The following is a 15,153-nucleotide window of genomic DNA, read 5'->3' on the forward strand; positions in this document are numbered from 1 at the left end:
TTCTCTTTTTCTCTGTCTTCTATTCCACCCACCAACTCACTTTCTCTCAAAGTTGGAGTCTGCACTCTTGCTTGAGTCAGATATTGACGTCTTCAAGCCCTATTCCAGAGACCCAAGGCCAGACATCTAGATTGCTACTGCAATCCAGCACTAAACCAACACTACACTAAGACATGGTGTCTTACACATTGGACATTAAACTGAGGCCTCTCTGATCTCTCAATTAACAACAAACAATCCCTGCTAATAATCAGGAGATCTATCTATTCCTGGTCTTCCAGCCAATAGTTATCATTTTAATTTACCTGCCCCTCTCTGTTCCCAACTCCTCAGTTCTTCATCCTGAATGGATAAGGAGGCGGTCTGGCCAATATTTACCCCTTCAATCAACATTACTAGTACAAGTTAACTGGCTAATACTGTTTGTGGAAATTTGCCATGAACAAATTGGCTGCTGTGTTTTCTACATTACAATCAGGCTACAATTCATTTTCTTTAAAGGACATTGGGAGTTCTTAAAACAGCCATGAATGGCGCTATTGAAACATATTTCACCTTCAAGGGTTCTTCATTGTTTATATTTGAAGAGTTTAGTGGCCTATTACAAATCTAGATTAGTTGGAAAGTGCTTACCTGTAACTTAACTCAGATCATTGCATAGCTAATAGGGTCTTATTACACTAATTGACCCAGAATTTCCCATTGCGCCTCATTAACAATGGCTTTCATTAATCTTGTTCCACAAACATTACTCTTGTCCATTAAGCTTCTGAATGTGCAAGCTGAATAAAGTGCAGAGGGGAAGCAGGACATCTGGACCTGACTGACCAGGAAAAAACAACAGAGCATCTCCTCAGGTCAAAGTATATAGGAAGTAAATAGCTACAAGGTGGTGGAGGTTGGTGAATTAAAATCATGAGAGAATAGTATAGAAGTAGAAAGGGAAAGAAAGATTTGATTAAGAGAGAGAAGCAAAAGATACAGAACAACAAGAAAAATGCTAGAAATACTCAAAAGGTTGAGCAACATTTATGGATAGAGAAACAGAGTTAATGTTCCAGGCAATGGCCTTGTCTCAGAAGACCCTTACAAATTTCTATTGACATGCGGTGGAGAGCATTCTGACTGATTGCGTCACAGCCTGGTACGGAGGCTCCAATGCACAGGATCGCAAGAGGCTGCAGAGGGTTGTAGACTCAGCCAGCTCCATCACGGGCACAACCCTCCCCACCATGGAGGACGCCTTCGAGAAGGCAGCATCCATCATTAAGGACTCTCACCATCCAGGACATGCCCTCTTCTCGTTACTACCATCAGGAAGGAGGTACAGGAGCCTGAAGACCCACACTCAATGATTCAGAAACAGCTTCTTCCCCTCCGCCATCAGATTTCTGAACGGTCCATGAACTCATGAACACTACCTTGTTATTCTTTTTTTTTGCACTATTTATTTACTCTTGTAATTTATAGTAATTTTATGCCTTTGCACTGTACTGCTGCCGCAAAACAACAAATTTCACGTCATCTAAGTCAGTGATAAGTCTGATTCTGATTCCCATTCTGTAATTAAACTTCTGCATCGACTGAAATGTTAACCGTGTTTTTCTCTAAGATGCTGCCTGAACTGCCAGTTTGTTCTGTTTTTATTCCATATTTCCAGAAGTATCTTGCTTTTGTGTTAAAGAATAGCAAGATATTTTTTAAAAAATAACATTTTTTACATCTCTCTGACAAAATTGAAGCTACCAAGGAATTGAGAATCGATCCTGGGAATACTTAACCTCTGATGCCAGCTTGACAGTAATTATCAATTACTTGGTTGTTAAAAGGGTAGTTATGCTTGCAGTGATGGCATTTAATCTTCTGTGAGGAGTAATTGTAAAATGCAGAAAGTTCGGAAATAAAATGGGGAAGTGAAGACAGATGGAGCACCAGAACACGGATAGAAGCTTCTGAGCTTTGCATTCAACCATGTTTATGATCCTTGCCTGAAGCGGATGTTCTATTTAATTCTAAATAACTGTGAGTGCTATTAGCCTCATTGACAATGTGACAGCAAATTCTGGCCCATTAACTCTCATCAACAGACTCAATGTTGTTGCAAAGAAGCAGACAAGTAGATCATCAGACAAAAAAAATTAAAAGTCTTCCTAGTGTTCTTCTGAGCTTCTGAAAACCAATGCTTCTAAACAGACCTAGAACCATCAATGGATAACAGGGTGGAAAAAAAATAGAGAAGGTACAACAATTTTGCCAGAAAACTGCAGTGAGAGGAGGATAGTTGCATATAAAATAAGGGTATAAAGTTAATCTTATTCACTTATGGTAGGGTGGTCATCAGGCTTGATTGATTGATTGATCGCCCACTCAGCTCCAGCCTTAAAATGGAATGTCACTCCTTGCAGCCTATCACAAATGGGACAAGATGAGGCGGGGGAATGGGTGCAAGAGGTCAGATAGGCAAGTGAGGTCAGAACCTTTGGACTTCTCTACCCCAGTGGGCTATTGAGGCTCGGTCACTGAGTTGATTCCAAACAGAGATCAATAGATTTCTAAGTATTCAAGGAATCAAGAGATATGGTGATTGCGCAGGGAAATGAAGCTGAGGTAGGAAGTCAACCATGAACTTGATGAATGACAGAGCAGGCTTGAAGGGCTGAATGGCCAACTCTTGCTTCTAATTCTTATATTCTTGTGTGCTTAAGCTCAGGTTGGGTGCAGAGAGGATGCCAAGGCTGCATAAAGCCTTGTTCAACCTGAAATGGCGACAAAGGAAGGGGTTGAAATTACTGGTAATGGTACAGAACTGGTGATGGGGTGAAGATAATGGTCTCCACCTTCCCAACATCTCGCATGATAAAACTACATCTTATTTCAGACAGGGTGGAGGACACCGGACATTCCCCCCTCCCATCGGGCAGAAGATACAAAAGCCTGAAAGCACGTACCACCAGGCTCAAGGACAGCTTCTGTCCCGCTGTTATAAGACTATTAAACTGTACCCGGTACCCTGGTATGATAAGATGGACTCTTGTCCTCACAACCTATTTCGTTATGCACCTTATTGTCTGGCTGCTCTGCACTTTCTCTGTAACCGTAGCACTTTATTCTGCACTCTGTTATTGTTTTTCCCTTGCACTACTTCAATATGGATAGCATGCAAAACAAAATTTTTCACTGTACCTCAGTACATGTGACACTAATAAACTAATTTACCAATTTACTAATTTACCAACAGTCTAAGAACACAGAGGTCAGTGCAGGGATCAAAAGATTTGGGATGCACTAGTATGTGTGGAACCTGACCTTGTGACTTTGGATATGTTTGCCAATGGCTGTAATTAGGAAGGGCCACGAATAATGGTGGAGCACTGAAGATCTTTGAAATAACGTCACGTAGAATGGGGGCAAGAAATGGAGACCACTGCCGGAGATGGTCCTGTTACGATTGAATGGACAAGTACCAGAACCAAGCAAGGGAGATGGACAGTGCAGGAGAAAGGAAATGGAGGAGGAGGGTTGGTCAATTGTGTCAACAGATGCCGAGCAGAGGGTGAGAAAGGATACTGCCCCTGCAGCAAAGTCACAAAGATCCCACTGGCAGTGTTTTCCAGCACCATTGTTATTGGCACCGCAGGGCACTTCAATGTACAATAAGGGGAACGTTAACAAAAGCTTGGTCAAAAAGATTTTAAGGTGAATTAAAGGAAGGGAGGTCTGGGAAGCAAATTGCAAATCTTATGGATTTGGCATTGTTGCAATTAAACTCTGGCCACTATTGAGAGGGGAGAGATTTAATAGGAACCTGAGGGGCAACTTTTCACACAGAGGGTGGTCCGTATATGGAACGAGCTGCCAGAGGAAGTGGTTGAGGCAGGTACCTTAACAACATTTAAAAGGTACTTGGACAGGTACATGGATAGGAAAGGTTTAGAGGGATATGGGCCAAATGCAAGCAAACGGGACTAGCTTAGACCGGAATCTTAGTGGGCATGGACCAGTTGGGCTGAAGGGCCTGTTTCTGTGCTGTATGACTCTATGATTCATTCCTTCAGTCAGGAGGCCAGAATTCAATCCATCGTGACCAACGTGTGAACATGTCAGTGGGTTGACATTCCAATTTATTCCAGCTTCACTCCATCCAAGGAGAATTCGATGCAATCACTGAGATGAGTGGCAGGCAGTGTTCATATCCTTCTGTGGTGTGTTCTGTGGAAAGAGCTACCCACTGCTATATGACAAAGGGTGCAATAGTCATATCTGATAGCTTCTTCATAACTGTATTCTTATGGATCTGCGATTCAATTTGGAATCAATGAAAATGTAATTTGAGACAGAAAGAAATGAGCCAGTTTTATTTTCTCCTGGTATTCCCTATGGACTACCTGTCATCTTGTATGTTTCTTAGCGAGGGAAGGAAAGCTTGCAAGTTGTACAGAATTGCTGTAATTTCACCTCTGTGATCTGCAAACTCAAGGGAGTTTTATTCAAGCACACAGACACATTTCCTACATTCGGTCAAATGTTTTGCTATTGTGCAATACTCCACTTTGCGCCTGAGTTTACCAAGTGAGTGTGTGCGATGTGTAGGCCGATCCTGTGAACTCTGGCTGTGTAATCTCTTGCTCTGTTACGGATGCATGTTGTAGCATGGATTAAACAGAGCTAAACTTTGTTAAGTTTGCAACAAACAATCTGCTGGAAGAACTCAGCGGGTCGAGTTCCTCCAGCAGATTGTTTACTGCTCCAGATTCCAGCATCAGCAATCTCTTGTGTTGCCTCTCTGAACATGCTGTGTAACCGGTTTTAGTTAGCTGATTCACCGCACTGATGGAGGCACTAAAAATCATTGAGGGTGGAGATAGTGTAGACGGAAAGTATTTCCGTTGATGGAGAGATCACGAACCAGGGCGTGACAGAATGAAGGCCATTGGCAAAAGATCAACTGCTTCCTTGAGGGAGCAGCAGTTAGTGCTGATGCCTCACAGCTACAGCGACCCGGGTTCGCTGACCTCCAGCACTGCTTGTGTGGAGTTTGCATGTTCATTGCAACTTGCTTGGTTCTGGTACTTTTCCATTCAATTGTAACAGGACCATCTCCAGCAGTGGTCTCCATTGCAAGGGCCAAAGCATATGGAGGAACTTGAGATAGAGGGATATGTGGGAGGAAGGGGTTAGATAGTCTTAGGAGTGGTTTGAAGGTCGGCACAACATGGCGGGCCGAAGGGCCTGTATTGTGCTGTACTGTTCTATGTTCTACGGTTCTCCCTGCGATCATATAGATTCCCCTTGGGTGCTCCGATTTCCTCCCACATTCCAAAGACACAATGAGAGGATAATTGGTCACTGTAAATTACTCTTTAGTATAGATATTGACAAAAGAATTAAAGGGGTGTTGATGGGCATCTGAGAGAGAATAAGATGCAGGGGCACCGGGAGAATGGAATGCTTTGCTGGGAGTAGGCATAGGTCTGAAGGGCTGAATGGCCTTCTTCTGTGCTCTAGTATGATTGGTTCTGGTCCGGGACGCATTGCTGGGGCATTAGTGGAAGCAGATTCAGTTCTGGCGGAAAGGGAAACTGGGTAAGTACAAGAATCACAAGATCACAAGACAAAGGAGCAGAAGTGGGCCATTCGGCCCATCGAATCTACTCCATGAGCTAAACTAAAACTATTCCTATCTAGCCCCAATTTCCGGCCTTATCCCCATATCCCTTGATACCCTGACTAATTAGATACCTATCAATCTCCTCCTTAAACGCCCCCGGTGACCGGGCCTCCACAGCTGTACGTGGCAAAGAATTCCATAATTTCACTACCCTCCGGCTAAAGAAATTTCTCCTCATTTCTGTTTTAAACCGGTACCCTCTAATTCTAAGACTGTGCCCTCTAGTCCTGGACTCACCCACCAAGGGAAACAGCTTAGCCACATCTACTCTGTCCAGTCCTTTCAACATTCTAAATGTTTCTATGAGGTCCCCTCTCATTCTTCGGTACTCCAGTGAGTACAGTCCAAGAGCCGACAAACGCTCATCATAAGTAAGCCCTTGCATTCCGGGAATCATCCCCGTAAATCTTTTCTGAACCCTCTCCAACATCAGTACATCCTTCCTAAGATAAGGGGCCCAAAACTGCACACAGTAGGGTGTGGGGAGAGGTGGTTTGAGTCGCTGCAGACTTTGTGGGCCAAATGTCCTCCTTCCATGTTGTTTTGAGTCGGTTTGAGTCGCTGCAGACTTTGTGGGCCAAATGTCCTCCTTCCATGTTGTAACCTTCTTGTGATCGCTCAGGGGTGGCGCAGTGGTGGAGCTAGTCGAGCCACTGCCTCACAGCTCCAGCAGCCCGGTTCAATCCTGGCCTTTGGTGCAGCCTGTGTGGAGTTTGCACATTCTTCCTGTGTCCGCATAGTTTTCCCCAAGGTACTCCCAGTTTCCTCCCACATGTAGGTTCGTTGCCCACTGTAAATTGCCTCCAGTGTGTAGATGAGTGGTAGAATCTGGAGGATGTTGATGGAAATGTGGAAGAATAAAAGTGGATTAGTGTAGGATTAGTGTAAATGGGTGGTTGGTGATCAGCATGGATTTGATGGGCCAGAGGGTCTGTTTCTGTGCTGTGTGACCTTATAACTCTATATTTGGTGCTGGAATCCTAGGCTGGAGATTCATCAAAAGCCCTTCAGATCAGCTTCAGAAATAACACCAACTGGAGTAAGGTGATTCTGCAACTAGTGACTGGTTTACCCTTCAACTACACACTGTGGCTGCAATAATATCCAGACACTGTTTCTGCTATAATCAATATAGTTAACATAGCCTAAAGATGGACTTAAACCAGCTCCATTCTTTTCTGAGATAAGATTAGGATACACGTCGATACACATGGGAAACATGGGAGATACATGGGATACACATGGGATGCACATAGGAGATACATGGGATACATATGGCAGATACATTGCATACACATGGGATGCACATAGGAGATACATGGGATACACGTGAGATACACATGGCAGATACATTGGATACACATGGGATGCACATAGGAGATACATGGGATATGCATGGGATACACATGGGAGATACATAGGATACACATGGGATACACGTGGGATACACATGGGACACACGTGGGAGATACGACAGAGAAACAGACCACTTGGCCGAACCAGTCCATGTCATTTACACTCCACTCAAGCTTCCTCCTATCTTTTACTGAAGGAATAAGAATGCAAGTCAACATACTGGACTTCACTGCATTTCTTTTCTCATTTCATCTCCCTGCAGAGCATCAGAAGAGGTGAAATTTCATTTTTTTAAAAAAACGTTGTGTACCTTGTTAAACTGATAACAGCATGGAACTGCTGACTAGAAGATGGGAAACTGAATCCTTCCTTATCAGTAAGAAAGCACATCACTCATTACCATACGTTCCCCAACATCGTTAATCATCCCTGTGAGACCAGGGCAATTAAAGTCAGTGACTGGAGCCCTTCAGAAACAAGCATACACTGTATGTTTATTCATCAACCTCTTACTGATCTTTTCCCCCCAGTTTTCTGTTATAAGATTATGTTAATTCCACTCTGATTGTTAAAAAACACAATTAATGAACTCTGGTCAGTTGCTGCATTGAGACTTTTTTTTCATCTTTCTACTGTATCAAAGTAGAAAAATATTTGGCTTCCTTGGTACTGTGCAAGCTTCTGCAAATGTTTCCTTCTTGCAGAGGGTGCAGAGTCTCTGGAATTCTCTATCCCGAGGGTTCTGGAAGGTGGATCATTAGGAGTATTTAACGAGGAAGTCGATGAATATTTGCACATTGAAACTGATGGCTGTGTGGAACTGACCCGGAAGGGGAGACGAGACCTGACACAGACCAGCCGTGATCGTATTGAATGGTGGGGCAATCTTCAGGGGGCAGGTGACCTACTCCTGCTCCTGTTTCCTTCTGGTCATGTTTTGAGTTACAGGTAGTGAGCTCTGGAGGAGGCAGTCACTCTGCTGCAGTACTGAAGGGGTGCTGTACTGTCAACGGTGCTGTCTATCTAGGGGGTGTTCAACCAAGGGTCTCTCTTTCCTTCCTTGATCTTGAAAAAGAGTAGCGTTCCTTGGAAACCAGTCTGACGTCCATCCCTCAATCAATATTTCCAAACTAGGTTACCAGTTCATTATGACATTTTTGTCAGTGGGAGCTTACTATGCACAAATTGGCAGCCTACAATGGAATAATGACTGTATTTCTAAAGACTTTCATTGGCATTATGACACCTAGGGTATCCCAAAATGGATGGGCAAGGTGTTAAGTCAGTGAAAGCCCTTTATAATCTGTATTGGAAAGTTTCCCAGTGACCAAATCGTGTAACGGGAGCTAAAGATAAGATTTCTTTATTAGTCACATGTACGTCGAAACGCACAGTAAAATGCATCTTTTTGCGTAGTGTTCTGGGGGCAGCCCGCAAGTGTCGCCACGCTTCCGGCGCCAACATTGCATGCCCACAACTTCCTAACCCGTACGTCTTTGGAATGTGGGAGGAAACCGGAGCACCCGGAGGAAACCCACGCAGTCACGGGGAGAACGTACAAACTCCTTACAGACAGTGGCCGGATTTGAACCCAGGTCGCTGGCGCTGTAAAGCGTTATGCTAACCGCTACACTACCGTGCCTGCCAATTCCAAAGCAAAATTGCATGGATTTGGAGGTCACCCTGCGAAACGGATTGGGAAGTGGTTGAGAGATAGGAGAGAAGCACGGGAAGCCCAAGAGAGAGGAGCAAGAATAAAACAAGAAATGTTGAAAATACTCAGCAGGTCAGGCAGCAACTGTGGAGAGAGGAGCAGAAGCAACGTTTCAGGTCGATGACCTTCCATCAGAACGAAGAAACGTTAGAAAATGCAGAGAGGGGTGACGGACGGAGAGCTCATGGGCAATGTCTGTGATGGTGGAAACCAGGAGAGACGGAATAACATAAGTGGTGATGGTGCTGGCTGAGACAGGGTGGTGATCTTGTTGGTGGCTGATCTGTCTGAAGGAGGCGTAAATAGTGAGAACCTGATATTAGAGAGAAAGGGGACAAGGAGGTAGAGAGCAGAGATTGTAGGCCTGAAGAAGAAAAAAAACACATTGCATATCCCTTTCAGCATGTTAGAACCAATGAGGTCGCTGGGTGTCGGAGAGAGGGTTGCACCAGGGTAGTTTGGGTGGACAATGAAAAGGAAAATGTTGAGACAAGTGGATCTGAGGACATTGAGAGCAAAATGGAAGTAGATTTGGAGCTATCAGTAATGTTGGAAGGTTTGGGAAGGTACCCAGCCCAAGGAAGGTGGACACCCCAGACTCTCCGGTAGACGGCAGGTTGGATCCCACCATTTAACTAACACCAAAGCTGACCTCAATCCTCCTACCCTTCAGTATACGAATCAAGCTATTCAACCTCTGCTGAACTGGCCCCAGTGCAAGTCTTTCATTCCTTAAGTAAGGGACCAGATCTCCATACAGTACTACAGGTGCGGCTTCACCAGCACACTGTAGATATGCTAAAGAAATTTGGTTTGTCCCCTTTGACTCTAACCAATCTGGCTACCCTATCTGGATGTATCACGGCTTGGTACGGCAACTGCTTTGCCCAGGACCGCAAGAAACTGCAGAGAGTTGTGGACACAGCACGTCAGGGAAACCAGCCTTCCCTCCTTAGAGTCTTTACCTCTCGCTGCCTTGGTGAAGCAGTTAGCATAACCAAAGACCCCACCCACCCAGGACATTCTCTCTTCTCTCCTCTTCCATTGGGTAGAAGATACAGGAGCCTGAGCGCACATACCACCAGACTTGACAGCTTCTACCCCACTGTGATAAGACTATTGAACGGTTCACTTATACAATGAGATGGACTATGACCTCACGATCTACCTTGTTGTGACCTTGCACCTTATTGCACTGCACTTTCTCTGTAGCTGTGACACTTTACTCTGTACTGTTATTGTTTTTACCTGTACTACATCAATGCACTCTGTACTATCTCAATGTAACTGCACTGTGTAATGAATTGACCTGTACGATCGGTATGCAAGACAAGTTTTTCACTGTACCTCGGTACAAGTGACAATAATAAACTGATACCAATACACGTTAGAACTGTTCTAAACTCCATCCCCCTTGCAATCTAAGCTGATGTTTTGCTTCACAGGTCCAATGAGCTGGGTTCAGTCCTGACCTGCAGTGCTGTTTGTGTGGAGTTTAAACTTTCTCCCTGTGACTGCGTGGGCTTCCTCCCACAGTACAAAGGTGTGCAGGTTGGTGGGCTAGTTGCCCACTGTAAATTGAGCCTGGCTTGTAGGTGAGTGGAAGAATCTGGTGGGGGGGGGGGAGTTGATGGGAACGTGGGGAGAATAAAATGGGAATAGTGCAGGATTGCTGTAAATGGGTGCTTGATGGACTCGATGGGCTGAAGGGCCTGTGTCTGCGCTGCATAACCCTTTGGCTCCTGTTGTTGACTTCTCTGCACCGTAACGTTATTACAGCGCCAGCGACCCGGGTTCAATTCCGGCCACTGTCTGTATGGAGTTTGTACATTCTCCCCGTGTCTGTGTGGGTTTCCTCCGGGTGCTCCGGTTTCCTCCCACATTCCAAAGACGTACGGGTTAGGAAGTTGTGGGCATGCTATGTTGGCGCTGGAAGCGTGGCGACACTTGCGGGCTGCCCCCAGAACACTCTACACAGAAGATGTATTTCACTGTATGTTTCGATGTACATGCGACTAATAAAGAAATCTTATCTTATCCTGCACTTGTTTACTGGTGACCCGAACTAAATAGAGTACTTTGACTATATTCTGACCAGTGCAATGCACAGAACCATTGCCAACTCTTCGGACTTGTAATCTACTGTTCTGTCTGTGCACTTCCACTCTTTATTGATTTTACTGATTGTTCCTCTTCAGTGATGGGACACATGGAGCATCAGGTCTACTAACTTGAATTCTTAAACCAATTTCTTTGTCTCAATTCTCTGATCATATTGCTTAACCAACTCCTGTGTTAGAGGTGTCTCTTTAGGTACATTTGACATCGGGTAATTTCTGTGTCCTTTAAGCAGTATGTGTTTTTAAATTGCCTTGAGGTACACGGCAATTAACTTGCTATTAATAGGCCACATCTTTCATTGTATTAGTCCAATTCTGCTCATTAAAAGATTTTAAATGGCTATTTTAAAGGGTTATTTTCTATTAAAGTGAAACTATCAAAGCTAACTATGTTTTCAGGTTGTGTTAAACTGCTGATGGGATGAAGTGAATCAAAACAACTTCACTATCAGTAAAACTCTTCAGAGATGCTTTAAGCTGTCTGAGGTTAGAAGGTCAGACATAACGGAGAGAAGAAGGGAAAGTTGGAGAATATTAGGAAAAGGAATCATTAACCCAACACTCTGTGGATCATTATCCATTGGCTATTACAGCGGACAGAGTGAAGGTGCTCGAAGAAGTGATCTCCCAATCTGCATCGGGTCTCACCGATGTAGAGGAGGCCGCACCAGGAGCCTTCGTCGAGCCCCCTCGCTCCGTCCGCCGTAATAGCCGGGATCTCCCGGTGGCCAGCCATTTGAATTCCACTTCCCATTCCCACACCGACATGTCTGTCCACGGCCTCCTCTACTGCCAAGCTGAGGCTGGACGCAGATTAGAGGAACAACACCTCACTTTCTGCCTTGGTAGTCTCCAACCTGACGGCATCAACAATGATTTCTCTAACTTCTGGTAACCCCTCCCCTGTCCCCCACTTCCTTTATTTTCCCTTATCGCTCTGGCCCCACCATCCCTTCCCTTTCCCCTCCCCTGTCCTCATGACCTGCCCCTCACCCACACCTTCCTCCCTCTGGTCCCCCACCTCCCTCCCTTTATTCCATGGTCCACCGTCCTCTCCCACCAGATTCCATCTTCTTCAGCTCTTTGCCTCTTCCACCTGTCACCTCCCAGCTTCTCACATCGTTCCCGTGTCACCCCCTCCCTCCCCCACCCACCTACCTTCTCCCTCTCACCTGGATTCACCTATCACCCGCCAGCTCGTGCTCCTCCCCCTCCCCCTCCCATCCTTTTATTCTGGCTTCTGCCCTCTTTCTTTCCAGTCCTGATGAAGGGTCTCGGCCCGAAACGTCACCTGTTCATTTCCTTCCACAGATGCTGCCTGACCTGCTGAGTTCTTCCAACACTTTTTGTGTGTTAGAACATGGAACATAGAACGCTACAGCACAGTACAGACCCTTCGGCCCACAATGCTGTGCCAACATTTTATCCTGCTCTAAGATCTATCTAACCCTTCCCTCCCACATAGCCCCCTATTTTTCTATCATTGGTGTATCTATCTAAGAGTCTCTTAAATGTCCCTAATGTATCTGCCCCCACAACCTCTGCCGGCAGTGTGTTCCACACACCCACCGCTCTCTGTGTAAAAAACTTACCCCTGACATCCCCCTTATACCTTCCTCCAATCACCTTAAAATTATGCCCCCTCGTGTTAGCTATTGTCACCCTGGGAAAAAGTCTCTGACTGTCCACTCGATCTATGCCTCTTATCATCTTGTACACCTCTATCAAATCACCTCTAATCCTCCTTCTCTCCAAAAAGCCCTAGCTCGCTCAACCTATCCTCATAAGGCATGGTCTCCAATCCAGGCAATATTATGGTAAATCTCCTCTGTACCCTCTCTAAAAGCTTCCACATCCTTTCTATAATGAGGCGACCAGAACTGAACATGTGTGGTCTGACCAGGGTTCTACAGAGCTGCAGATTTCCAGCATCTGCAGTTTTCCTCGTGTCTCACTGTAACTTCCAGGGTCTCCTCTGGGTGTTGCGGGTTCCTCCCACATCCTAAAGACCTTTGGGTTGGTAGGTTCATTGGCCACTGTCGATTGCCCCTAGTGTGAGTGGTAGAATCTGGGGGGAGTTGTTGAGAATGTGGGAAGGGTGAAAAATGGGATCAATGTAAGACCAGTGTAAACGGGTGGCTGGTGATCAGCGTGGATTCAGTGGGCCAAAGGCCTGGTTTCTGCGCTGTTACCTCTCTGACTGCAAGGACTATCAGAGCTCATGTGTTCCTCTGGGAAGGTGATCTTTTCTAGACTGATGGGATTTTGTGGGGCATTTAGAGAAACAAAAGAAACGGTTCGCAGAGACAAAGGTTGTGAAGAAGATTGAGGATAATCTGACCAAGATACTTCAGATGTTAAAAGGATCTGAAAGGGTTGACTTCCAGGAACAATTCCCTCCAGGAGATTTGGTCGAGGTGGACAAAATGTCGGTGGTTCTGTTAAGTGGTTTGAGGAGATCTGCATCCTTACAAGGTGGTCCAAGGAGCACATGCCACAGACTTAAAGCAACGGGCAGAAGGTACAAGGGCGATGTGAGAGAAAGATTCATACAGAGAGTGGAACGTGGGCCTGTAGAGGTGGTGGACACAGAATCAGGGAAGGGAATTAGATAGGTACCTATGGGAAAGTAACTTACAGGATTATATGGAAGAAGAGGGGAAAGGGACTGAATAGATTTCTGTGGAAGGATCCTGCAGAAGTTAGTGAGCTGAGTCGGCTCCTTCATAGCAGTAATATTCTATGATTCATGAGCCAGGCTCTTCAAAAGATATCTGGACTTTTTCCACATAAAGGGGATGTTATGGTGAGGTTGTATACAACATTGGTGAGGCCAAATTTGGAGTATTGTGTGCAGTTCTGGTCACCTGACTATAGGAAGGATATCAGTAAGATTGAAAGAGTGCAGAGGAGATTTACTAGAATGTTGCCGGGTCTTCAGGAGTTGAGTTACAGGCAAAGATTGAACAGGTTAGGACTTTATTCCTTGGAGCGCAGAAGAATGAGGGGAGATTTGATAGAAGGTTTACAAAATTATGAGGGGTATAGACAGAGTTACTGTGAGTAGGTTCTTTCCACCTAGATTAGGAGAGATAAGTACGCGAGGACATGGCTTTAGGGCGAAAGGGGAAAGGTTTAGGGGGAACATTAGGGGGAACTTCTTCACAGAGAGTAGTGGGAGTGTGGAACAGGCTGCCATCTGATGTAGTAAAGGCAGGCTCACTCTTAAGATTTAAGAATAAATTGGATAGTTACACGGATGGGAGAGGTCTGGAGGGTTATGGACCGGGTGCAGGTAAATGGGACTAGCGGAATAATGTTTCGGCACAGACTAGAAGGGCAGAATGGCCTGTTTTCTGTGCTGTAGTGTTCTATAGTTCTATGGTAGAACAAATCTAAAACACTCTGTCATCAAAAGACTGGATTCTGGAATTTTCAAGACACTCACTCAGTAGATTTCATAACTTATCCCAAGGTTCTGCCCAGGAACACTATTGAATAAAATCAGACACTGAGCTAGAGTATGCTAGAAAAGAGTTGGTTAAAGAGGTAGGTTTCAAGGAACAGATCAAAGAAGGTTAGAAAAATAGGGAAATATAGAGAGGGAATTTAGGAGATTAGGGTGTTAGCAATGGAGGATGTGGTGCCAATCATGGTATGATTAAATCAGAGGGTGCTCAAGAAGTCAGAAAGTGGATGTACAGGTATCTCAAGAGATCAGGAGAGGTGATGGCATGAATTGAAATGCAAGAAGGAGGATTTTGAAGCTGAGCCTTTGTTTCTCTGTGATCTGGTGCACGTCAGTGACCACATGATGAGAGATGAATGGGACGTGGGCAGAAGAACCTTGAACGCCATCAGGTTTCGGGAAGGGAATGTGAGCTACGTCAGCTTAGAGTGGAAAAACAAACGGCTGGACGAACAGCCGGTCAGGCAGCATCTGTAGAGGGAAATGGACAGTTGACGTTTCGGGTCGAGACCCTTCATCGGGACTCTACTCTCAACAGTAAGACAAGTTAGATTGCCATTGGCTACAGGCTTCAAATAGTCCAGCTGCCTGATAAGATGTTGCATCTGACACTGAGGTACAGTGTCCAAAACACTGACAAGACATGGTGCAAAGACAGCTCCTCTGAGCGCAATTCCTGGCAACACTTAAGGACCTGCGGTAACGAGGCCACATTATGAGCTCTTTAGTATCAGCTTGGAACATTCACATCTCCTGCACAGCATAATTTGAAGAAATAAAGGTGTCTCTTTCTTCTCTTCGATAACTCTCCCTTTATGCATCAGAG

This window comes from Pristis pectinata, chromosome 32, assembly GCF_009764475.1.
Source record: "Pristis pectinata isolate sPriPec2 chromosome 32, sPriPec2.1.pri, whole genome shotgun sequence".
NCBI lineage: Eukaryota > Metazoa > Chordata > Chondrichthyes > Rhinopristiformes > Pristidae > Pristis > Pristis pectinata.